This window comes from Dama dama, chromosome 23, assembly GCF_033118175.1.
Source record: "Dama dama isolate Ldn47 chromosome 23, ASM3311817v1, whole genome shotgun sequence".
NCBI lineage: Eukaryota > Metazoa > Chordata > Mammalia > Artiodactyla > Cervidae > Dama > Dama dama.
Window position 1 is genome coordinate 39,398,595 of NC_083703.1, and position 23,601 is coordinate 39,422,195.

The 23,601-nt window shown below is 47.9% G+C and overlaps 1 protein-coding gene and 1 pseudogene across 4 annotated transcripts in view; one reads left to right on the forward strand and one right to left on the reverse strand.

The window, feature by feature from the left end:
* Positions 1–23,601, forward strand: part of SLC24A3 (solute carrier family 24 member 3) — a 422,543-nt gene that overhangs the window by 72,885 nt on the left and 326,057 nt on the right. The gene's annotated exons all lie outside the window — the stretch shown is intronic.
* Positions 10,806–10,888, reverse strand: LOC133045381 (U4 spliceosomal RNA; annotated as a pseudogene).

Genomic DNA, 23,601 nt, shown 5'->3' on the forward strand with positions numbered 1-23,601 from the left:
TTCTCAGAGTGACAGGTGTAAAAGAATAAGGCACGTGAAATACCATCGCGAGACAGGAATGACTCAGCTCATAGGCAGAACAGATGTCCAGCTAAGAAGAGCTGAAGCCAGCACCTGTTGGTGTTGGCAAGAAAGGGGGGAGCACAGGGCAAGGAGGAGAGGAGAGATCCGGGGGGGCAACAGTGGTGGGGGGTGGCAACAAACAAGAGCTCCCTGTCCTGCAGCTCCAGTGCAGGCTGGAAGCAGCCTTCTGGACCGGCCTCCTTCCTGTTCACGATGGTGTCACAGAGCAGGGCACTCACGGCTCCCAGGGATGGTGTCGGGGCTCCCTCTGTGCCCGGCGCTGAGTGTCCACATGGGGACCTGAGTGTGTGGGGGCCAGTGTGGCCAAGGGAAGCACAGTGTCAGGGGCACAGGCAGGAGTTAACTTGGCTCTTGTTGTGAAGTATGCCTGGTGCCCTCTGATGTCACAGGGATTCTCAGGCTGTGTCCTTGGAACCCCTGGCTGGAGAGGCCATCGGAATGAAATTGACTGGGAGGCTGGTGATGGGTTGACATGTGTTCTGGTTGTGGGAACAGTTGGGGGACGGGGCTGGCTTGCTTCTTCACTTGGGAAGCAGACTTAATTTAACCCTCTGTCCCTTCCATTGCATGAGTGCAGAATAGGAACTCACAAACTCTTCCACCTCTAAGACGCCAGGTCCAGTTTCCCTTAGTAAGTCACTGGTTTGTGTTCCTGGAATTCTGTGTCCTACTGCCCTCCCCATCCTTTTATCCCTCTGCCATCCATGTTCCCCTCCTCTCCCCTTCTTCCTCCCCCGCTCCCTTCCTGACTCCCTCTCTTTGATAACCAGGAAGCCAGATCATGGTCCAGGGGACAACCAGGATCCCTGGCCCATTGGACAGTGGCTGTGCTATCTTTGTGGGTGTGGCGAGCTTGATATGGCTGCCACTTTTCATAGGACAGCTGCCACTTTAAAGACATGTAAGGGACTTCCCTGGTGGCATAGTGGGTAAGATTCCACCTGCTGATGCAGGGGACCCAGGTTTGATCCCTGGTCAGGGAAGATCTCACATGCCATGGAGCAACCTGTGAGCTGCCACTACTGAGCCCACCTGCCTAGAGCCTGTGCTCCACAACAGAAGAAGCCCCCACAATGAGTAGCCCCTGCTCACTGCAACTAGAGAAAGCCCATGAGGCAATGAAGACTCAGTAGTTTCATAAGTAAATAAATAAAATTAAAAAGACATCTAAGATTTTTTTTTTTGAATTTTTCTTTTAAATGGCATTCTTCCCTGCCCCCTCGAGGACCTGGTTTGGTGAAAATTTGTAATTTTTCCCTCCAGATCTGTATGAAAAAGACTGAGGTCCAGGCTCTAATTTTTCTGTCATCGTTCCAGCCCTCTGAGAATTTTTAAGGTTGTTTTCTTAGCCTGACATTGCCAATTTCATCTCGAGCCCGGAAACATTGTCTTTTGGCAAATAACACTTGAAACTGTTTACTCAGATGAACTATTATGAGAAATTTAACTTTGAATACATTTGATCCATGGAAAATTAAGTCAGCTAAATGTAATACTGAGGGTGGTAGACAACTGTGGCAGAGAGGGATTCTTGGGAATGTGTGTTGGTACACTTTGCAGAATTTTATTCTACACTTTGCAGTCTGCCTCCAGAAAAAAAAAATCTATCATCTTCTGGTTTTTAGTTCTTTGATATTTTAAGGAAATTAGCTTTTCCTCAGAGTGCCTCTTTCAAAGAAACTTGGGAAGAAGGAAGCTATTTAAAATGAGAGCCTTTGGTGTGGGCATCACTCTGAGATGACTGCATTTCCCTTTTTAAAAAAATTTATTGGAATAAAGTTGATTTGCTATGTTGTGTTAGTTTCAGGTGTACAACAAAGTGGTTCAGTTACACATATACATATATACACCCCTTTTCAGATTCTTTTCTCATGCAGTTGTCACAGAATATTAACTAAAGTTCCCTGTGCTATACAGTAGGTCCTTGTAGGTTATCTGTCTTATAATAAGGGTCACTATGTTCATCCCAAGCACCTGATTTATCCCTTCCCCCGCATTTTTCTGTTGATAGCCATAAGTTTGCTTTTGACATCTGAAGGTCTGTTTCTGTTTCCATTTTCTTCTGATAAAGGGCTCTGTTCCCTCTCTCTGCCTGACTTGCTGGGTCTGAGGTCTCTGGGCACAGGGAAGCCACTTTGAGCCTTTGCTTCAGGACAGAGGCCGGCAGGCCCTGACCCCGTGGGGCTGTGCAAGAGTCGTTACTGGATCAGGTGGCTGTTTACTGGAATGGCCAGAAACTGCAGAGTCTAAGAGTCAAATCTGAACCATCCTGGAGGAGGGGAGTCGGGTCAGGATGGGAGAAGCAGTTCAAGGGGAAGTCCAAATGTAGGTGTGGACCATGAACAGAACCTGGGGGCCAGGCTCAGATGCGCAAGCAAGTGAAGGCTGGTTCAGCTGCAGGTCCTGTGCACAGGGAGGGGTGGGATCCTGCTGTTTTTGAGTTTAAACCATAACATCAGGGTCAGCTGGTTTAATACCATGAGACTGGATATGACCAATCTGCAAAGCACGAAAGGTCCAAATCTCTCACCATTTTCATAAAGAAAAAAATGAATGACCTGCTGAGGTCACAGGGCTTTTCCAGAAGCAGAGCAGGGCCCCTAGTTGTCCCACATGGATAATCAATGCATATCGATAATTATCTAGAAAATCTGACATTTGCATCATTTAGAAAACATGGTCCTATAGAAATATAACGCAAGCTACAGATATAATTTTGAGATTCCTAGTAGCTACATTAAAACCATAAAAGGAAACAGATGAAGTTAATTTTAATACTATATTTTCTTTAACCAAATATTTCCAGAATATGAGGAATGACAGTTTTCAATCGCCTTAATGTTTTATTCCTGAGTTTGAACCCAGGAAACAACTAAGATTATTTTTAAAAGTCTTAAAATGTATACTTCATTGGACTAGCTCTAACTTCTCTCTGCAGTTATAATTTTCATAATGATTCAAACAATAGCTGTGGACATTCTTAAGTGGAACACCTTGGAAACCCATTGTGATCTGCTCTTCAATTTTTATCAAGTTCTTTACTGAATTAGGGCAACAGCAGCTGCTGTAACAAGTAAGTCCTTCAGACTTGGGGGTTTAACACAAAAGAAGTTTCTTTCTCATGTGAGGTTCTGGTCTGTGGGTGGCCCTGTTGCTAGAGGTGGTCTGTGCGCTCTGAAATTTCCATTTTGAGGCTTCACTCTTCTCATGCTTGGTTTCCAAGGTTGCTGTGCTTCTCTGCTTGAAGAGGAAAGAACAGGGGGGTTTTTCATAGCTGGGTTTTATGGACCAGACCCTCCCTCCTGCTCACATTCTGCTGGTCAGGGCTCAGGCAAGACCACTTATAACTGCGAGAGAGACTTCTCCCATTCCCCTGGAAGAAGAGAAAGCAGGTTTCCCCCCCAAACTTGTTTCTTATTAAAAAAACAAATGTCTCAATTTTCCTTTATGCTTATCTTATTTCAAAAGCAATATACTCCCTGTTGACAAAAATCCTAACCTAAACTTATGTCTTCTGAGGCTGGCTTAGCCAGTAAAGAATTTACCTGCAATGCAGGAGACACACGTTTGATCCCTGGGTCAGGAAGATCCCCTGGAGAAAAGAGAGGCTACCCACTGCACTATTTTTGCCTGGAGAATTCCACAGACAGAGGAACCTGGTGGGCTACAGTCTTGGGGTCGAAAAGAGTTGCCTGAGCACCTAACACAACACTAGCTCTTGGTTTAACTTTCATGGTTCTCACCTGGTCAGGTGACACACTTCGATTCTCTTTTCACCTTGAGAAGGTCACAAGTCATGTAGAAATTATCCCAGGAGTGTCTGCTTGCAAATTGCATCTTTTCTTTGTAAATGCAAGGAGTGTAGGAAAAATAACGGATGGTTGAGGATGTGTGAAATCACTGGTGAAATGTGGAAAGAGCTTGGGTTTCAGAGTAAATCCTAAGTCTCTGTTATGTTGCTTTCAACTTATGTGATGTCAGGTGAGTTTCCTGAATTCTTTGAATCTCTTTTCCTCCATCTGTAAAATGCATATTTAGATGCTCACATCATGAAGTGAACTAAGCTTCATAAAACAGCAAAAGTATAGGATGGTTGGATGGCATCATCAACTCAATGGACATGAGTTTGAGCAGGTTTCAGGAGATAAAGAAAGACAGGGAAGCCTGGCATGTTGCAGTCCATGGAGTTGCAGAGTCGGACACGGTTTAGTGACTCAGCAACAATAAATGGTGGCTATGTTATCTTTGTCACTAGAAAGATCCTTAGGGATCTTAAGAGAAGAATCAATATTTATTCTCTAAAAATGCTTGAGGGACTTCCTTGGTGGTCCAACCATTAAGACTTCTCGCTTCCACTGCAAGGCGTGTGGACTTGATCCCTGGTAGGGGAACTAAGATCCTGCATGCCAGGTGGTGAGGCCAAAAAAGTAAAAAAGTCAATCAATCAATCATAAAAATAAATCGAAATGAAAATGCTTGAAACCCCCTGGTCTGGACTAACCCCTTATTCCAGAGTGTCCTGTCAGTGACTCTGACCTTGCCCTCCTAATCCCTTCCCCCTCAGCAGCCAGGCTGACCCAGAGCAGCTGAGGGCAGGATCTCAGGGTGCTGACTGCCTCTCCCTTCCACCCTCTGACCCTGACTGGGATGCTCTCAGGCCTGGGACGGCCTCTGGGAGCTTTGGGCTAGGATGTGGCCTGGGGAGGGCCTGACCTCTCTCCCCAGAGTCTCCTAGGCCTCAGGCTTTTTAAACAGGCTCCCAGGACACAGCCGATGGTGTGGCGGAGGGCTGGGGGAAAGCATGTCTGAGTTGACCCGCTTATTGTGGCTCCCACCAACCAGCGCATACTTGAGAATCTGGGCAGTAAGCCTGTTAGTTCTTCCACCTGGGTGCTCCCCACGGCAAGTGGGCTGATGGCCACCCTCCAGTTTGCCTCCCCTGGGATTGGCCTGGGCAGACAAGGTTTTCATCTTGGACAGTAAGGTTAAATGAGTCCACATCTGGGTTATCACACTGGCGCTTCTGTGGTTCCTGATATAGTGTGAGACCATTAGTGTGACTGAAGTGTCTATCATAGAACAATAAAATCCCTGAATTAAAGATTAGCTGCCTATTTTAGAAGCTGACTCAGAAAGAAGTGGACATGAACCCAGCTCAGTGGCTTGTCCATCCCAGCCAAGGCCTTGCTCCCTAGCCCCGTGTCTACAATGGGATGTCAGGCCGATACACTGGGCCGAGGAATGGAAGAGAACAGGCTGCAACCCAGCAGGTCAGGCCACACTGGCAGGAGCATGGGACTGGGGTCCAAGTCACGATATAGGCACTTGGAGTACCCACCCTGCCTCAGAGTCATTGCGAGAACCAGAAGAGAAGGGATGTCCACGTTTTATAATTGTAAAGTACTTCTGAGTGGAGTCAGGGATGTCGTCCAGGGTCCCACAGACCTGGAGAGGCATCCTGCTTTGACATCCATGGGCTGTGGGGCCCTGGGCCAGTCATTTAACCTCTCCAAGCCTCAGTTTCCTCCCCTGCAAAGTGGGGGTAACTCACTGCACAAACAGAAAGGGTTGCCATGGAGAGTCAACGAGATAAAGTGTGTGAAGAACTTGGCACAAGGGACTTCCCTTGTGGTCCCGTGGCTAAGAGTCCATGCTCCCAACACAGGCGGCCAAGGTTCAATCTCTGGTCAGGGACGAAGACCCCCACATGCTGTGACTAAGACTTTGAATGCCACAACTTAAGATCCTGCATGCTACAATAAAAGATCCTGTGCACTGCAACTATGACCTGGCACAGCCAAAGAAATACACAAATAAATATTAAAATAAAGAAGCTTAGCACAAAGCACATATCCAACTGTGATTTGATGCCCATTTCTGGAGCACCCACCATGTGCTCAGGGTTCCTGCACCCAAAGCCTCAGTTATACGCAGGAGGATGTGGTTATCACTCATGCACTGGCTTGGGCATGACTTTACTCTCTAGGAGGAGAGTAAAGTCAGTCTGACTGTATTAATATTATAATAGCTATTATTAATTTTCAAAGCATACATGTTGGGCACATGAACATCCTGTTAGCATCAGCCTCCATTTCCCAATGAATCTTTCTTTGGAAATGGGAATTTCACTTATGCTGCAATCTTAATTGACTGTCCTGAGAAAATCCATGAAAAGTCACCAACGATAGGGATTTAGGTCTTCACACTGCATGTGCAAGGTTGGGTATGCAGAGTGGATGTCAGTGGGTGAAGGAAGGAGAAGTAAGGGGCGGTGAGAAGTGGGGAAGAAGCTGGACTTATTCTCTGCTCATGTCTCTCCTGTTTTACCACGGTGGGTCTGCTCTTTGAACAAGTCTTTGATGAGTAGGTCAACTCATCCAGAAAGACGTGATCCATGTCCCAAGGGCAACTGTCCTTCCATATTCCAGAAACAAAGTTTCCCTACTGTCTGCACCATTTAACCACACATAGGAGACCTATTAAGTTAAATTATAATTTGATACTGAGTTTAAAGGAATGGAAGATGGAACACAGATGTACCCATCTCTCTGAGTGTCTTCATCATTGACCCAAGTTTGATGCAGAATATTGACCTCTCTGCAGGAATCACTGTGTGTTTGTAGCTCACCAAAGGATGTTTCCTTTAATGGGACCCAGGACAAAGAATGTGGTGCCCAGTGGATCAATGGTTCCCAAGGGCACACAAAATGAACCTAAAATTGTTGTCTTTTCAATGCCACAATGTCATTGTTGTTACAATTTTGTATCTTCTTTCTCCCCAGTTAGTCTCAAGACTCTTGCCTTTAGGTATCTTTTCTCCTACTCCCACATTTTATTATGAAAATTTGCAAACATGCAGAGAAATTGAGTGAATTTTACAGCAAACACCCTCAGACTCAGCACCTAAGTTCTTTAATTTGCATTTCACACTACTGGCTTTATCGTGTTTATTCACCTCTCCACCCCTGTATCTATCCGTTAATCTATCTTATTCTTTTTTGGTGGATTTTGAAGTGATTTGAAGAAATAAATACACTCTGTCTCGTATAGGTTTAGCATGTGTGTCATTAGCTAGACTTTATGATCTGCTTATCCGTCTTGGGTAACAAGATGTTTATCCAAATGTTGGGTAACATTTATGCACAATGAAGTTTACAAGTCTTAAGTGTACCACCCATGAGTGGTACCTATGACCTATGCAAACTCCATGGCCAGCTTCCATCACGATATGGGACATACCATCATTCCGGGAAGTTTCCTCATGTCCCTTTTCAGTAAACCCGCAGCCCAGCCCACCCCCACACAGTTACTCTTCTGATTTCTAAACCATAGATCTAAACCATACTAAACCATAGATTAGTTTGTACTTGTTCTAGGACCTTCTGTACACGAATCTTACACTATATGCTCTCTGATGTAAGACCTAGTCTGTAGCACACTGCTTTTGAGATTCATCCGTGTTTCTGTGTGTAAATGCATCCTGACTCTACATGCACACTCACACATACACAAATGCATGTAGTTTATGCATACACCTATGACATGCTTTCCATGTAAATGCAAACATGTTGGGTATATTTCTTTCTAGGAAGTGCCTTGTAGATTTTGCTCACTTTCCTTAGATACTTATTTTAGGTTCACTTTCAAAGAGACCTTTGTGATGTCTGTCAAATTAGCAAGCACTTTGGTTGGCCTGAGGAGGTTAGTCATAGACAGCCAGTTGCCCCTAATGACCCCTGTTACTTCCCCTGAAGCAGAACCACAAACTGGATTCAGCAACCTTGTGGTTTTAAGAAGGGGGGGGGGGGGAAGGGGGAGCAGAGAGGAGGGGCGATCTCCCTTGTCTTTAAGGTGTTATTACTTCTGATGCAACACTGCACATTCAGTTATTCAATGATGACAAGAGGTGGAAGGAGGAGAGCCGTGAAGGTCCAGAAAATGGTCTGATTCATTGAGTCAGAGGCTGTGCTCAGAAAACGGTCTGATTCATTGAGTCAGAGGCTGTGCTCCTTCTGCTGTGGAAGCTGCTTCCTGGGGGCTAGCATGGCATTCCTTTTCACTGGAGCTGGGCACACTCCTCTTACAAACAGCATCAGAGAGAGATGATGCACCTGCACTGGGAACTAGATACCTGGTTGGGGAAGGTCATCAGCCCCACTAAGGTCAAATGTGTGTATATGTGTATGTGTGTGTGTGTGTTAGGGTCTTTGGAAAGGATGAGAGCCTCATTGTCCACAGTAAGCTCTGTCCCAGCAGAACCCTTTGTTGGCCCGATCTTCATTCTTTGTGCTCCTTGTTTCCTTGTCAGTTCCTGACATACATGTTGATTGGGAGGAGGTCCTCTGAGACACACACATGACTCTCCAGTGATGGCACACTCTTGATGATCATCCATTGCTTGCTGTGACCATCAAGCACCTTGACTCAGTTCTGGCTCCCTTAGAAGCAGATGCTGAGGCAAAGGTTTGGATGCATGCGGTTTATTTGGGAGATGAGCCCAAGAAACCCATGGGAGCAGGGAGTAGAGAAGTGAGATAGGGGAGAGAGGGCATGTCCTGAACCAGTTATAGAGTGGGCACTAGGTTAGTGAGCTGGGATGGAGTATGGAAGACACCTGGATGTTCTCCCACAAGGGGGTGAGGGAGTTGAGGTATTGATGCACCAGCTCCTGTCACTCACTGCTTGAGGGCTGCTCCTGGGGCTGGTAATGCCCCTTGCACAGGTGGAGTAGCACCTACGGGTGGAGACAGCCCCAGGGGAATTGGGGAGCAGGTGCTGGTGGTTGGATGTTGGGCCAGTGAGCACCCAAGAGCTAAGGAGAGGGAAGGTGAGCAGAGCAGCAATAGTGATTGCTAAACACCTACTTCTCTGTTCCCAAGGACGTGGTTTCATGTTGTTGAACAGGTTGGAAAGCTCATCGTGACCCAAGAAGAGTGCATAGCATCACTTTGCACTTCCTGTCTGTGCGTGGATTTGTCTTGCTCAGTGAAGCTCTTGGACTCACCCCATTTGTTCTTACTGCATCAGAATGTGTGTTTGCACAAGAGCTGACTGCTCACTAGGCCCTCCTGCCACAAGTGGGAGCTTAGGTAGACCCAGCAGAGGAGGCCTTCTGGCCTGGCCACAGCAGAGGAGCCCTTCTGGCCAGGCCAAAAGCGGAGGGCTTTCAGGAAGACAGGAGACATCCCTCCTGTCCTCATTCATCTGACTGCCTCCATACCTGTGCTGGCCTTCGGGGGACCTCAGCAAAGCTCAGGACATGTCAAAGTTGAGAAAAGGAGAAAACAAGGAGCCCTGCGTAAGCTCCTTCTGTAAGAAAACAGAACCTTTGCCCACCAGGCAGATCTCCTTTGCAGTCAACTAAAGTAAAAGAACTCTTTCTAGGAGCATTGCTGGTGCCTGAGGTGTAGAATGTATGTAAACTCAGGATCAAGATTGAATGTGAACCCTGAATCAGAATTGAGAAATGTGTATCCTTTGCTCTCTGGGATATGTGTTATTTCAGGGGCATTCACTGGATTTTCCAGCTTCAGAATCAAGCTAGAGTATCCATATCCTCAGGTAACCAGTTCATCCCTCATTGGGCTCTGTCTGGTGTGAAATGGAATCTATATTTTACAGAAAATCATCTTTCAGGGCGGCTCAATGTGTTTAAAGTGGGGAACCCTATGACCCTGGTATTCAGGTCCTCTGTGGTCTCATAGCTCTTAGAGCCCTCAAAGGTGAGACTTCCAAAAAAATACATCCCACTGAGTGATGTTCTTCAGCCCAAAGCCTGATACAATGGGAAGTAACTCTCACCTGGAATTTGAGATGTTTGGATCTTTGAAGGCTAAGGGATGCTGTTTGTAGCCCCCGAGGAAGGCTGGTACCTTATGATGTCTTGAGATGTACCTACAGGTACTCTGATCTGTCTTTCAACATGAAATTTCTCATTCTCTTCCATTTGAATATGACTGGCTTTCATGATTCACTTCTAACAGATGGACTGTGGCAGAACCTCTGTGATCTCCAAAGCTGAGTCCTCTAAGGCAGTAGGGTTCCCCCAGCTCTTCCTTTTGGGATGGTGGCTCCGGGAACCTGGCTGCCCTGCTAGGAAGAAGCTCAGGTGTCACAGGGGCCATCGCCAAGGGCCTTGCTGACCATGGACAGCCAGCATCGCCACCCAGACACCTGAGCAGAGACACCCTCTAGACGACCCCAGCCCCAGCCACCGTCAGATGCAGCCATGTGAGGCCCCAAATGAGAGCTGCCTGAGTCCAGTCACCCCAGAACCAGGAGACAGACATGATAATACATGGTTGTTGCTGTTCGGAGCTGCCCATTTGGGCTGGTTTGTATGCAGCTGTAGTGACTGGCACACACATACACTCTTGGTCGTTCTGCTCAACAGCTTCTGGGGCTGGAGAGAATCTCTGTTATGGATCACTTCCTTCTTTTGTCTGGTGCAGTGACTCCCTTGGTGCTCCCCAGCATTGGCGTTTGGTGAGGACAGACAAGGACGGGCATGTTTCTTGGATCCAGCGTGGTAGCTAGAGGTGGCATGAGGCTTCCAGCTGTCCTGACGCCAGCAGGTTGGGGCTGAGGGCCTCTTCTGAGTCCGGCTGCAGAGGCGGTAGAGGGTGGAGAAGCTGTTTCTTTCCATCCAGTCGAGATCACAGTGGTGGTCTCCTCATTGTCCCTGAGCTCTGGGCTCTTGGACTGGCTCTGCACACCTAACTGGCTTTTGGGAAAAGTTTTCAATTAGCAATAATCGCACCTCGAATAAACCTCATTGGCTACGATACTGCCACTGCGCAAAGCTCCTAACTGGCTTTTGTGTGGCCACGGTCTGGCCTTTGCCTGGGGCGTCACAGGCTGGAGGGTGCACAGCGGTTCGGCTCCATGGCCCTGTCCTAGGCTCCGGACCTGCAGAAGGCAGGTCCCTGGGCACCCAGTCGGTGGGTTTCTCTCTCACGTCCCCTCTTCCCCAGTGCCCCTCTTGGTCCAGCCCAGGAATAGCTCCTCCTTGTCTTCACTGTCTTGGGGAAAAATGTGAAAATGCGTGGGAGAGAACTGTGAATGTCCTGCTAAGGTGTTTCCATAGACAGGAAATTCTGTTGAGGGGTTAGTGAGTGGTTACTGGGCTGGGCAGGAGTGGCATACTTACATGGCTGTTTTATCTTCTCTGAAAACCATGAATTAGAGTCACAAACTCTCAACATGCCGAGACTCTTAAGAAATTGTGTGACCTAGCAGTCCATGTAAGTCCTGAGTTCCCTTTGTAGCACCGCCAGAAAGTGGTCCTCTGTCCTGTCCCAGGATGTCCTCAGTGATGGGAGCTCACCCCTCACAACCTATGAGAGGCCTTTTTTCCCCCCGGCACTCCAGGTTTATTACAGTTGTCTTCCTCATGCTAAACCAGAACATCTTCCTATTAGTCATTGTGAGTTCTGTAAAATAAATCTTATACCTCTTCTGGCTGGTGTATCTGTAAGGTCAGCTGCCGGTCTTCTTTGTTCGCACTTCCTTCTCTTCAGTTTCTCAGCTGCCCCCTTCCCAGCCCTCAGCCCCTGTATGACCCAAGTCTACCCCTCACTCTCCTGATTACTTTATGGACCAGACATTCCTCCTCAGCTCTTAAAAATGATGTTTGAATGACACATGGAGAAGTTGGACTTGATACAGTCATGTTCAGGTGTTAGATACGATTATTACTATTTCAGATGTAAACCCAGCTTTCCTGAGTTAGGATGGAAATCCATAGGTTCTTTCCAGACACATGGTAAGGGGACCAGGCATTTTTTTTTTTTCAGGGACAAGGTAAGGGGATCAGGCATTTGTTGGGTGTCTCCTTGGAGTCAGGGCTGGGCTAAGTGTGCCTGGACCGAGACCTGCAGTATCTCCTTAATTTTCCTACCTTGCCTGTGAGTCAGGTGTCCCTGGGGCATCTGGGGTGGGGGGAGGTGGCAGAGCTGGAGTGAAAGCCTGGCCATGCCCAGGTGCCCCTTCCAGCATCTCGCTCCTCCCTGTACTGAACTCCAGCCAGGAACATAGTGTTGACGCATCATTTCCACCAGTGCTGGTCCTTGCCTGTGGGTGATGAACCCTGCATGGGCAGGAGCAGGGCCGTCAATTCACAGTCATATCCCCAGGGTTTGAATTATTCGCTGCATGCCCCAAATACCTGTTGACATTCATTCTTTGTTGAACAAATGATTGATTGAATGAATGACTCCTTGGAACTTCTCTGTGACAGTTGTTGTTTTTCATGTTTTATCTTGAGAGAACAAAACCCTCAAAACTATAAGGGAAAATACAACACATTCCAATGTATTTGTTCTGGGAATTAATAAATGATAACATTCTTTAAATGTTGGAAGAAACATTGGAAGAAAAGCAGTAACAAACCTAGACAGGTTATTAAAAAGCAGAGACATTACTTTGCCTACAAAGGTCCACATAGTCAAAGCTTTGGTTTTTCCAGTAGTCATGTGTGGATGTGAGAGCTGGACAGTAAAAAAGGCTGATTGCTGAAGAATTGGTGCTTTTGAACTGTGGTGTTGGAGAAGATTCTTGAGAGTCCCTTGGACTGCAAGGAGATCCAACCAGTCAATCCTAAAGGAAATCAACCCTGAATATTCACTGGAAGGACTGATGCTGAAGCTCCAATACTTTGGCCACCTGATGTGGAGAACTAACTCATTGGAAAAGACCCTGATGCTGGGAAAGATTGAAGGCAGGAAGAGAAGGAGACGAAAGAGGATGAGATGGTTGGATTGCATCACCAACTTGATGGATATGAGGTTGAGCAAGCTCTGGGAGTTGGTGATGGACAGGGAAGCCTGGCATGCTGCAGGCTATGGGGTTGCAAAGAGTCAGACCTGACTGAACGACTGAACAACAACATTCTTTATTTGCTTCTAGTCTCTTTTCAGTTATTAGAAATACAACAGTTGCAGACCAGATGGACATTCCCTTTATTCACCTCCTCTGATTTTCCAGGTTCGGAAGCACCATCAGCCTTATTTTCAGGGTGGTTGACCTGTGTTTAAATTTTTTGTCTCCTGTATTTGTATGCATGAGCAATAAGTAGTATGGTTTGGTGTGCTTTCAAATTTATGTAAACATTATTCTACTAGACTGATGTTCTGTGATGGTATGTGCAAAATCATCCATTTGAACTGCTCTCTTGTTTTCCGTCGTATGACTTTGTTGCCACTTATTTGTCCATTCCCAGGAATACATATGTGCCTGTTTTCTGTTCCCTGCCATGGGGTGATTCCTACTCTTCTCACCCTAAGTTTTCAGGTAAGGGACTTTAGAGCCAGCAGTTAGAGGACCCATCTAAGGTGTCACAGTTTTAACAGGTGCTTGAAGCAGAGAATGAACCAGACTTGTCCTCTGTCTCAGGCATTGGCTGTCTAATACCTAACACCTCTAACAGCTTCCTGAAGTTGTCTCCCTTCAGGAAAGGACATGATAAAGGTGAAGCAATTGGAGGAAAAGCTCCAGGGAAGAAATGACCAATTTTAGAGAAGAATGTAAATGTTTGATGCCCACTGAGGTCAACCCATATGTTTCATGGCAGAGAACAGACCTACATGAGGTAGGAGGGTCACCCCCCAAATCAGGGTCTTATCTATGCCCTCCAGGGTGGCTTGCTGGGCAGACAGGATGAGGGTTATCACCACCTTGAAGCTGACCCACATTTCACAAAAGCAGCAAGAAGCCCTGGTGAGTTTATCTCTCAGCTTAGAAGGTCCCTGAGGGATGGGACCCCTCCCGTCTTGGGTGATCCGATGCATTTTTCCATTTCAAAGGAACATAGTGTCACCATCAAGCAGATTTTGAAACCAGTTAACTTATAGACTAATTACTTCACTCTTCATTTCTCTTTAAAAATGAAGGCTTTGAAAACATCAAGTTTTACAAATTTACCAAAAGACAGTTGAGTTTCTGAGGCAATAATGACCTCATTTTCCCTCCTGGAGGATGGCACCACTGCCTTGAAACCACCTGGCTTTGTTACTGGCTTGGGAGAGGCTGTTGGGCCCATTTCGTCACTTCCCAGAGGAGTTTCCATTTCCTTGTGTTTCAGAGCAGATGCTGTTGATAAGCACCTCCCTGCCAGACCACATGGACTGGGAAGGGTGAGCCTCAGGGCTATTCACACTCTCTGGGGCCCCTCCAAGATCTTCTGTCTCATTTTTATTCATCATTTGATATGTGTTTTTATAAAGAGGGTCCCCAAATTGTGTAAGCTTTGGCCCCAGAAGCCCTGGAAGTGCCTTCTTGTACATAAGGTTGTTGTCAAGATGCTATTGCATAATTAGTGCATAGAAATTGTGAGCCGTTGTTGGGATAATTACTTAATGAATAGCATTTGCCCTGAGTGTAACCCCATGCCTGGAGCCCAGGTAGGGGCTCAATTAGTGACAGCTTTGGTTCCTCTGTTCTCCAGTTTTGCAGAGTTCAACTTTCCTAGGATCTCCATCTTCCAGGACCATGTGGGAAGGATCAGAGGTACCTGTCCTCCTTCTCGGGCCACTGCAGCAGGTTCTCTGTGATAGAACAGTTGAGAATCCTTCCATTCCTAGGTCTCCACCTGTTTGGTCTCTTCTTTCCCCATCCCCTAGCTCACCTGCGGGGTCTAGGGGGAGACAAGTGGTCTGCTAGACAGGGACACCAGGAGGCTAAATGTCATCATCTGTGCTTTTTCTCTCTCTCTCTTATTTTTATAGATGTATGGTTGGTTCACCATGCTGTTAACTCTTGTTACACAGCAAAGTGATTCAGTTACACATATGTATACATTTTTTTAAATATTCTTTTACGTATGGTTTATCGCAGGATTTTTGGAGGCTAATTGCTTTACAGTGTTGAGTTCGTTTTTTTCTCTTCTTAAAAGACCGCGAATCTGGAAATCTCTCAACTAAAAGCTAATGGCAAAACATTTTACAGGAAAAAAATAAAGTTTCTGAGAGAGTGCCAGTTACCCAGCAAAAGCTGAAAAAGAGTTTCTTTGGGGAGGACAGGATTGTGGAGGAGGGTCCAGGAGTAATGAGAAGTTGATTCTGGGGCATCCTTGGGGCCTTGGCTTCTTAGCGAATCCACGCCTTGCAAACTTGGACCAGGATCTTTGGGCCTGGACTGAATTTGAAGACCTGATGAGTTATTTTTCTCTTTCCTTCTTGAATGCAGTGTGACAGTTGTGTTTCTAAATTTAACTCTTCCTGTTTTGGCTGCTTGTGATATTTGTTCACGGAAGACCTGTGTGGGATGAGAGCAGCTCTCAACGGAGGATCAACACTGCCAGGAGCTGTCACATCCCTGGGGAAGGAAGGAAAAATATATATATTCTTACCCCCCGCCCCACACACCAGGGTTAGTTACTCAGACTTCCCAGTGCACCCCTTTTCTTAGGATCTCCTGAATGGTGTCTCTTTCAGGAGGAAATGTGAAGGATGGTTGTACCTTCTGTGTAATTCTGAAATGGTGAGGAAACATAGAACCTCAGTGAACAAGATAACTTGTTTGCCAAGAGCCTTGCAGTAGAATAGTCACCCCAGGAAGCTCCCCGAGGGCAGGCCTTCTTCTGGCATTTCCTGCACCTTCTCCAGGCCTTGGCACAGAGTGGGTTTGGGTTAGATGTTTGGGGGATGGGTGGATGGACAGCATGCCTGTCTTTGGAGGACATGAGAGCCCCACGTCAATGATGGTTCCCAGATGGTCTGGGTCAGCTCTGTGGATGAGGGCGGGCCTTCCGCCGTGTGTCCTCCTGCTCCCAGACTCATAGAGCTAATTAAAATAAAACAAATAGTAACACTTGCCTGAAAAATAGGTACCGCCTGGAACATATTAAAAATGATTTCCATTTTCCAGCAATCTGGCCTAGTTTGGAAAACAAACCTGGGGGAGGGGCTTCCCTGAGCCACCAAACTTAGAAAACAGGCTCGTTCTTGGCGAGACTGGACACTTTCACATCAAAACCTCTGAGAGCTGCAGGAAATAACCTGCTTAAGTTCATTTAAGCCCACATTTCCCAAAACAGTTGGGCAGCAGAACCCCTTTTTGGTAATTTTGGTTAACTTCCTTGGAGTCCGGGATTCCAAGGGAAAAAGCACCTGGGGAAATCCCATCCAGGTGAATGTGAATTATGTTGCCAGTTGTGCTTTTCCGTTTAAGACGTACAGTTCCAACTATTTTCAAAGCCAAAGTCAGGTTGTGGTCCTCTGAAAAGTCTCATTCTGGGAAACTGATTAAAATTGACAGAGGTGCGGGTCTTGAGTGCCCAGGGATCCTCTGAACCAAACAGACATCTGTTCTGACCAAGTGGATGCTGGGTTGCTTTTGGTGTGTCCATGCTCAGTCATGTCCAACTCTTTGGAACCCCCATGGACTGTAGCCCATCAGGCTCCTCTCAGTCCATGGGATTCTCCAGGCAAGAATGCTGGAGCAGGTTGCCATGTTCTCCTCCAGGGGATCTTCCCAACTCAGGGGTTGAACAAATGTCTCCTATGGCTCCCGCATACTACTGAGTCATGTGGTTAACTTATCCTAATTCAGCACGAGAATATTTGCATTTTTCTTGTTCCTGATTTTCATGGCAACAAAGAAATTTTGAAAGTGAAATGTTACCATTTTTGTTTGTCATTATTGACCCCTAATATCGACATGACGTAGACCTCCCTCCATAGAGGTATAAAAGAGGGACCTTGGGAAACAGACGGGGGCTTCCCAGGTGGATGAGTGCCCGGTCAGTTCTCTTCCTTTCAAACTGGCTGTGGCTTAAATTGTGGATGGAGCATGTTAAGCATATTTTCCTTGCACACTGTGAGATTTCCTGATGGACTTTATTTGTTGAAAGGAGAAGGTCTCTTCGAGGCGTGTTGGCCAACCTGATGTTACCATGTCCTTGACTTTTTGTTTCTTCAGTTCCATGGGCTATAAGTGTTGCCCCAGTCACCCTTGCAAAAAGAAAGCTCCTCCTCTGAGGGGCTGTGGCTTTGTTCGAAATTGCCGAAGGCTAAAGACACACTTGGAGTTCAGCTTTGCAGTCTCTCGACCACCAGCGAGAGGAGGTGACATCTACGGTTTCTTCCAAAAGCAGATGTTGAAGCCCCAATTGGCTGAGGGCTTGTCAGTATAGATTTTTCCCTATAAACCTTTGTGGAGCTAGTTTTTTATTAAAATGTCTGAAATCATCTGTGTCTTTTGGAATATGGAGTGGAAAAATACGAAACCGGGCTACAATACGCTCTTGATTTCATTGTGAAGGTGCCCATGTCATGACCTAAGTTTTTCAAGCCTTTAACGTCTAGAAACGCAACAAATGTCTATTAAATACAGTGAATGAACTAAATGAAACATTCCCTCAAACCCCAGACCATTAAAGAAAAGGCGATAAATATTTGATTGATATTCTTCTAAAGTAAATTCCATGCATGCTTGCCTTCTGAGACCCAATGCACTGAACCTAGGTTGAACTTTCTCCTGATAAACTGGGGCCCTCCTTTTGCTGAGCAAAGAACATAAACTTTGGTGGTTTTGTTGTTCAGTCACTAAGTCGTGTCCGACTCTCTGCAACTCCGTGGACTGCAGCATGCCAGGCTCCTCTGTCGTCCACTGTCTCCTGCAATTTGCTCAAATTCATGTCCTAGGCAGCATTGTTCTTTGAGGCACTGGACTTTACTTTCACCACCAAACACATCCACAACTGAGCATCATTTCTACTTTGACCCAGCTGCTTCATTCTTTCTGGAGCTATTAGGAATTGCCTGCCACTCTTCCCCAGTAGTATATTGAACACCTTCCAACCTGGAGGCTCACATTCCACTGTTGTATCTTTTTGCCTATTCATACTGTTCATGGGCTTCTTCTGGCGAGAATACTGGAGTGGTTTGCCCTTTTCTCCTCCAGTGACTTAAAATCCGGACACCGTTTTCTAGCTCCAAAACTCGATCGGATTTCCTAATCTCAGAGACTGTTGACTGTTTCATCTGTCTGGTGAAGGGTCTGAGCCTGTCCAAGCCAGTGATGGTGTTGCTAGTTTATTAATGTAAATGAAGGGCCTCACCAGGTGACTGGCACACTCTCTAGTCTTTTTCTTCTCAAAATGAAGCCCAAGGATCAACAGCAGCTTTAGCATCTCCTGGGAGTCAGTTTGAAATACAGAGTCTCACACCCAGCTGGGCCCTCTGACTAAGGGTCGCCAGGTGATTCTGTGTGCATCAGAGTCTGAGAAGCGCAGGCCCAGAGCTCCCATCTCCTACTTGGGAGAGAAAGCTCTGAGCCAACTTTAGGGAATCAAGGGGCTTTCTGGAAGGGGGCAGTGTCCTCAGCCTCCTGAGAAGTGGCCCACCAAAGGAGAGTGGAAACTGGGTCTGGATTCTTCTCCATGTAGGTGGGCTAACTTGAAATGGCCCTTTCTTGTTTATGTACCTGCCGCTCCCAAGCAGATGGAGGGTCATCGTTTGGGGGTGTAGGGATAGGGACACCTCTCCCCCTAGGAGAGCTGGGCTTCCCGCCTGTGCCCTGGGCACCCTGTGCTCTGGGAAGATCCAGGTCATCCGCTAGGTTGGAGTGGGGGCGCAGAGTGTCACCCTCTCGCCGCTACAGCGTCCATCCTCCCCGAGTCCTGATCCTGCACAGTGGGAGAGCCCAACAGGTCATGATGGTCTGAAGCAGAGCTAGGTTCAATGCCAGAGGTGGACCCTGGGGATGGACCTGGCCTGCTTGGTCCTGGGGAGCTGGTTCCACCCCTGGTCACCTTATCCAGAAGGCTCGGCATCTAACCGATGATTTTCAGTTTCTTGAACAGATGGGCCCTTGCCTTCACACTGCCCCTTCTAACACCATTCTAGGGGTCGCATGTGATGGTCAGAAGACAGAGGTGTCGGCCTAGCTGGGGGCTCATCGGCCACCAGGGGCTTAGGTCCACCTGGACCCGCTGAATCTGAACATGAGTCTCACATGATCCCGACGATTCCTGAGCACAGGAGAGTTCCACGGGCATCCTGCTGGTGTATGCTCGGCAGACGTTCTGTCTTCCTTTGTTAACCATTGTGTAGCAAATAAAAACCAAGAAGGCTTTGTGTGAGAGCTTGAGGAACGAAGTTCCTCAATTCTGGGCCAGGAATTTCGTGCACCAACTCCTCCCTGCCGGGTCCCAGCTGGGCTGCTCCAGGGCTGACCCTGGTCACCAGGGGAGGAACCAGGCTACTCTGGTCACTTGTTCCTCCCACACGGCTGCTGCATAGAGCTGTCGCCTGTGTTGCAATCTTGGGGCCGCAGGAGCGTAAACAGAGCGTGATGGCGCAGTCCACATGTTACATAACCGCCCTGGAGGCCTGCTCTCCAGATGTGTGGATGACTGCTCCCTGCCCCTCGCACTACCTGTGTCTTTAGCCAGATTCTGCTTCTCTAGGGGAAAGACAAAGGCCAGCTCCCAGGATGGCCAGTGGGCTTTAAATCTTCTGGGAAAATGCCTTTTTAAAACTCATTCTAAGTTGTGTTTATTTGCTTTCCTGGAGTCTCTCAAATTTTTTTCTATTTTCCCTTTCTTCTTTCCTTCATCAAGAAGCACATTTTAGGGCCACTGGAGCCTCGGTTTTGGTTGCTCACATGCTTGTGTGAATTTGAGTTCAGATCCTGGAGGACTTTGGACGTGAACCGAAACCCATGTTCAGGGGCCCAGGGCCGGAGGAGAACCAGCCTTGTGTTGGGCAGCTTTTGACCACAGGGTCCAGCAGTGATTTCTTGCCAGGCAGCAAATCCTTCCAGGACCACAGACAGGAAATGAGGACAAGGAGTTAACACACATACAGACCCTCCTCCCTGACTCTGGGGCAGGCGGGCTGGTCTTCTGGTGGGGGTGGGGGGATTGAGCCCACAGGCCTCACTCCCTGAAGGTGGGGGCAGGACATCTGACCTCTTCCCTGCAGAGTGATGACTCCTCTGCTGAAGACGTGTGCCTGCCCAGCAGGCTCAGCAGAGGGTCAGGATGATGGCAGGGGCAGGAGGCTTCTTTGAATTGACAAGCATCACCCCTGGGAAGACGATGGCATGCATTCTTGAAGGTGGTCAGGGGGACTAGAGCGGCCTCTTCTGCTTTAGCGACAGCACACAGCTCCCTTCTCGCTGCCCTGGTCAACACAGAACTCATCTTGCAGCATGTCTTTCAAGAGGATGACTCCAAAGAAAGGCGGTTATAGTTGCCCGGGCTAGCCCTTAGCCCATCTGAGGGCATGGCTGCCAGGCCCTGTCTGTGGCATGAGGACTTTTTTTTTCTGATTCTTTCATGCGTCGTGACTAATGAGTACTTTTGCACCCACTTCCTTCTCATGGTCAAATTCACTTTTCAAATACTGGAATAGCAAATGGACATGAGCCTATACTCCAAGGACAGTAAATTCAGGGTAGTGTACTGTCAGGCTGGAAAGTCGCCCTGTGAACCAGAGCACTTGATTACTTTATAAAGGTGACGAGGTTATTTGTGAGTGGTGATGGAGGTGGCCTTAGTTAAGTTGCAGTGTTGGAGGAGCACTTGATTACTTTATAAAGGTGACGAGGTTATTTGTGAGTGGTGATGGAGGTGGCCTTAGTTAAGTTGCAGTGTTGGAGGAGTACTCAGGAGGCTGAGACCCAGGGCTCCTTTTTCCCTTCAGCCAAGGGCTCCCCTCCTCCCCCTGATGTGTGCAAGGGATGTTGGCTGACTCCTGGCGGGTGGGCGGTGGAGAGGAAGGCATTCCAGGAATCCATCCAAAGGTCCAGTTATATGGAAGCCTAGGATAGGTCAAGTATATATAGCTTTATATTTCTATCTTTGGCTCTTTTAAGTTAGAAGAGTCATTTAAGAACACACACTTAGCTTAGAAAGTCCAAACAGTATGGAATCCTGTGGAGTAAAAGTTAAATTCCTTTTCACGCACCTGTTACCTCCTCCCCGTGAGCTCCAGGGAGACAGTCATTGCAAACAGGACAGTGACAGGGTGGGTCCTTCAGGATCTCTTTCTGTTCATTTACAAGTGCACACAGAGAAATGATTAAAACATAGGTAGGAACATTTTACACTTTATTTGGCTATTTGCTGAATTGCTCCCCCTGATGGGTTTTGTTTTCTTTCATTTTCTGCTCATCTATTTGTCCAGACCACATGTGACAGGGAAGGGCCTGGGCGAGGTGGTGGTTTTATTTCAGCCATTAATGTGAACAAGGAGATGTCACAAGCTTATACCATCACACTCAGCATCTCAGAGTCCCACAGGCCACCCTCCGAGCAGGAGGGGAGTCAGAGCCTCCTCAGGAAGAGCTGGGGGGAGGCTGGTGCCCCCCTCACCGGTCTGCCCTGGGGCTCTACACCTGCATGGCCCCGAATGGGCCCCAGGTACCCGAGCGAGTCTGGAATGCAGCCCCGTTCTGGGTCAGGGCCCGTCTCAACTCTGAGGCCTGGACTTGCCTCTCTGAGGCCTTTCTTTTCTCAGCTGACTTGACAAGTCAGAGGTTGAGGCTGAACTGAGAGTCTGAGGCGTGTGGTGTTCCAGCTCCCGCGTCTGGTTGGACACGCAGCACCATCTGCCCTCAGAGTCAGTCCTGGGGTTTCGAGCGGCTCTTGAACGTGAACCTTTCCTTCTGCCCTTTCCCAGCTGGTGGCAGGGAGGTGTCTCAGTGACAAGTTTAATACCCCTGGGGCTTTACAAACTTGCTGGGTGACCTCCCTGCCCCTCGCTGGGAGGGTCTACGTTGCAGAGGGTGAGCAGAGGAGAGGGCAGTGCTGGACACGTGGGCTGAGGATACAAGTCCAGGTATCGGGGTGCACAGGGAGGAAACCCCTTCATGTGCGCACTTCCTGATGACGGGCACGAACCCGTCACCCTGTGCATTCATCCGTCATCCAGCTCAGCTTTCTATGGGGTTGGCCAAAAAGTTTGCTTGGCTTTTTCTGTAAGATGTTATGCAGAGGGCCTTCCCTGGTGGCTCAGTGGTAAAGAATCTGCCTGCCAATGCAGGAGACCCCTGTTTGATCCCTGGTCTGGGAAGATTCCACGCAGCAACTAAATAAGCCTGTGAGTCACAACTACTGAGCCTGTGCTCCAGAGACAGGGAGCCGCAACTGCTGAGCCCACGAGCCGCAAATACTGAAGCCCAATCACCCTAGAGCCCATGCTCTGTAACCAGAGAAGCCACCCCAGTGAGAAGCCCGCACACCACAACTAGAGAAAAACCTGTGCAGCAACCAAGACCTAGTACAGCCAAAAATAAATACGTAAATAAAATTATTAAAAAAAAAAATAAGATGGAAAAAAGCCTGAACAAAATTTCTGAACAACCCAGTACAACCGGGCACTGTTGAAGGACGACCGAAGTTTTTGACCTGCAAACTCTCTGCCCCGAGTTTTACTCTGGTTTCTTGTAGGGTCAAAGGTCCCAGGGCTGCAGACAGACAGTCTTCCTTCCGGGGCCAGTGTTTTCCAAGGAGGCAGGAAGGGAGCCTGGGCCTGTCGTTAAGCACCTCCCCCGCTGTTCTGGACACTTGAGTGTCCTTTCTTAGTGAGGTCTTCCCTGTCTGCAGGTTGGAGGGAGTGACTGTGGTGGGTTCTTGGCCAAGCAGGCCGCCCAGTTCTCCCACCTCCAGGCATGCTGCCCGTCCCATGGGCTCCAGGATGAGCGCCAGCCAAGGCTTGTCCTAACACAGCCCGGCATTTCCCAGGCTGTGGCCTGTCGGTGTGTCTGGACACAGGCAGAAGGCCACGTCAGACATGAGTTATGCATGGTGTCTGCCCTGTGCAGAAGGACATTCATTTCTTAGAACACTAACTACGCTTTTCGGCATAAAGCTGAAGCTCCAAAACTTTGGCCACCTGCTGCAAAGAGCCGGCTTATTAGAAAAGACCCTGATGCTGGGAAAGATTGAGGACAGGAAGAGAAGGGGATGACAGAGGACGAGATGGTTGGATGGCATCACCGACTCAATAGATAGGAGTTTGAGCAAACTCCGGGAGATGGTGAAAGACAGGGAAGCCTGGCATGCTGCAGTCCATGGGGTCACAAAGAGTTAAAGGCGATTTAGCTGCTGAACAACAATGTGGGAAAAAGTGCTAAAGGAGAAATTTGCTTTGATTTTATGGGTTGTGGGGCCAAGCATGCTGGCGGTCAAGACACCTGCTTTTGTGGTACCTACATCCTGTCCCGGCTGGAGGAGAGCACCTGGGTTAGTTTTTGTCTTTTTGCAAAGATGAGGTCCTTTGTGTCTCTGTGCTCAAACCTGCTCACCACACACCCATATCTGTTTCCTGTACTTTCACTTGTGAAAGGTTGGTGTCCAGTAGACCTGTTTCCCCCTCTTTTATACCAGACTGGAAATGTTTTAAGTGAGAAATGGAAAGCAGGCTCTGGGCAGCCCTGGTAGGGGCCCCAGTGCTGGTTTTCCAGAGGGTGATGCTCTGAGGACCAGTTGTTGGGAGTGGGGTAAGCATCAGACACTCCCACTCAGGGGCATGGTGGGAGGGTGCGTTGGAGGGACTTTCCACCCAGCAC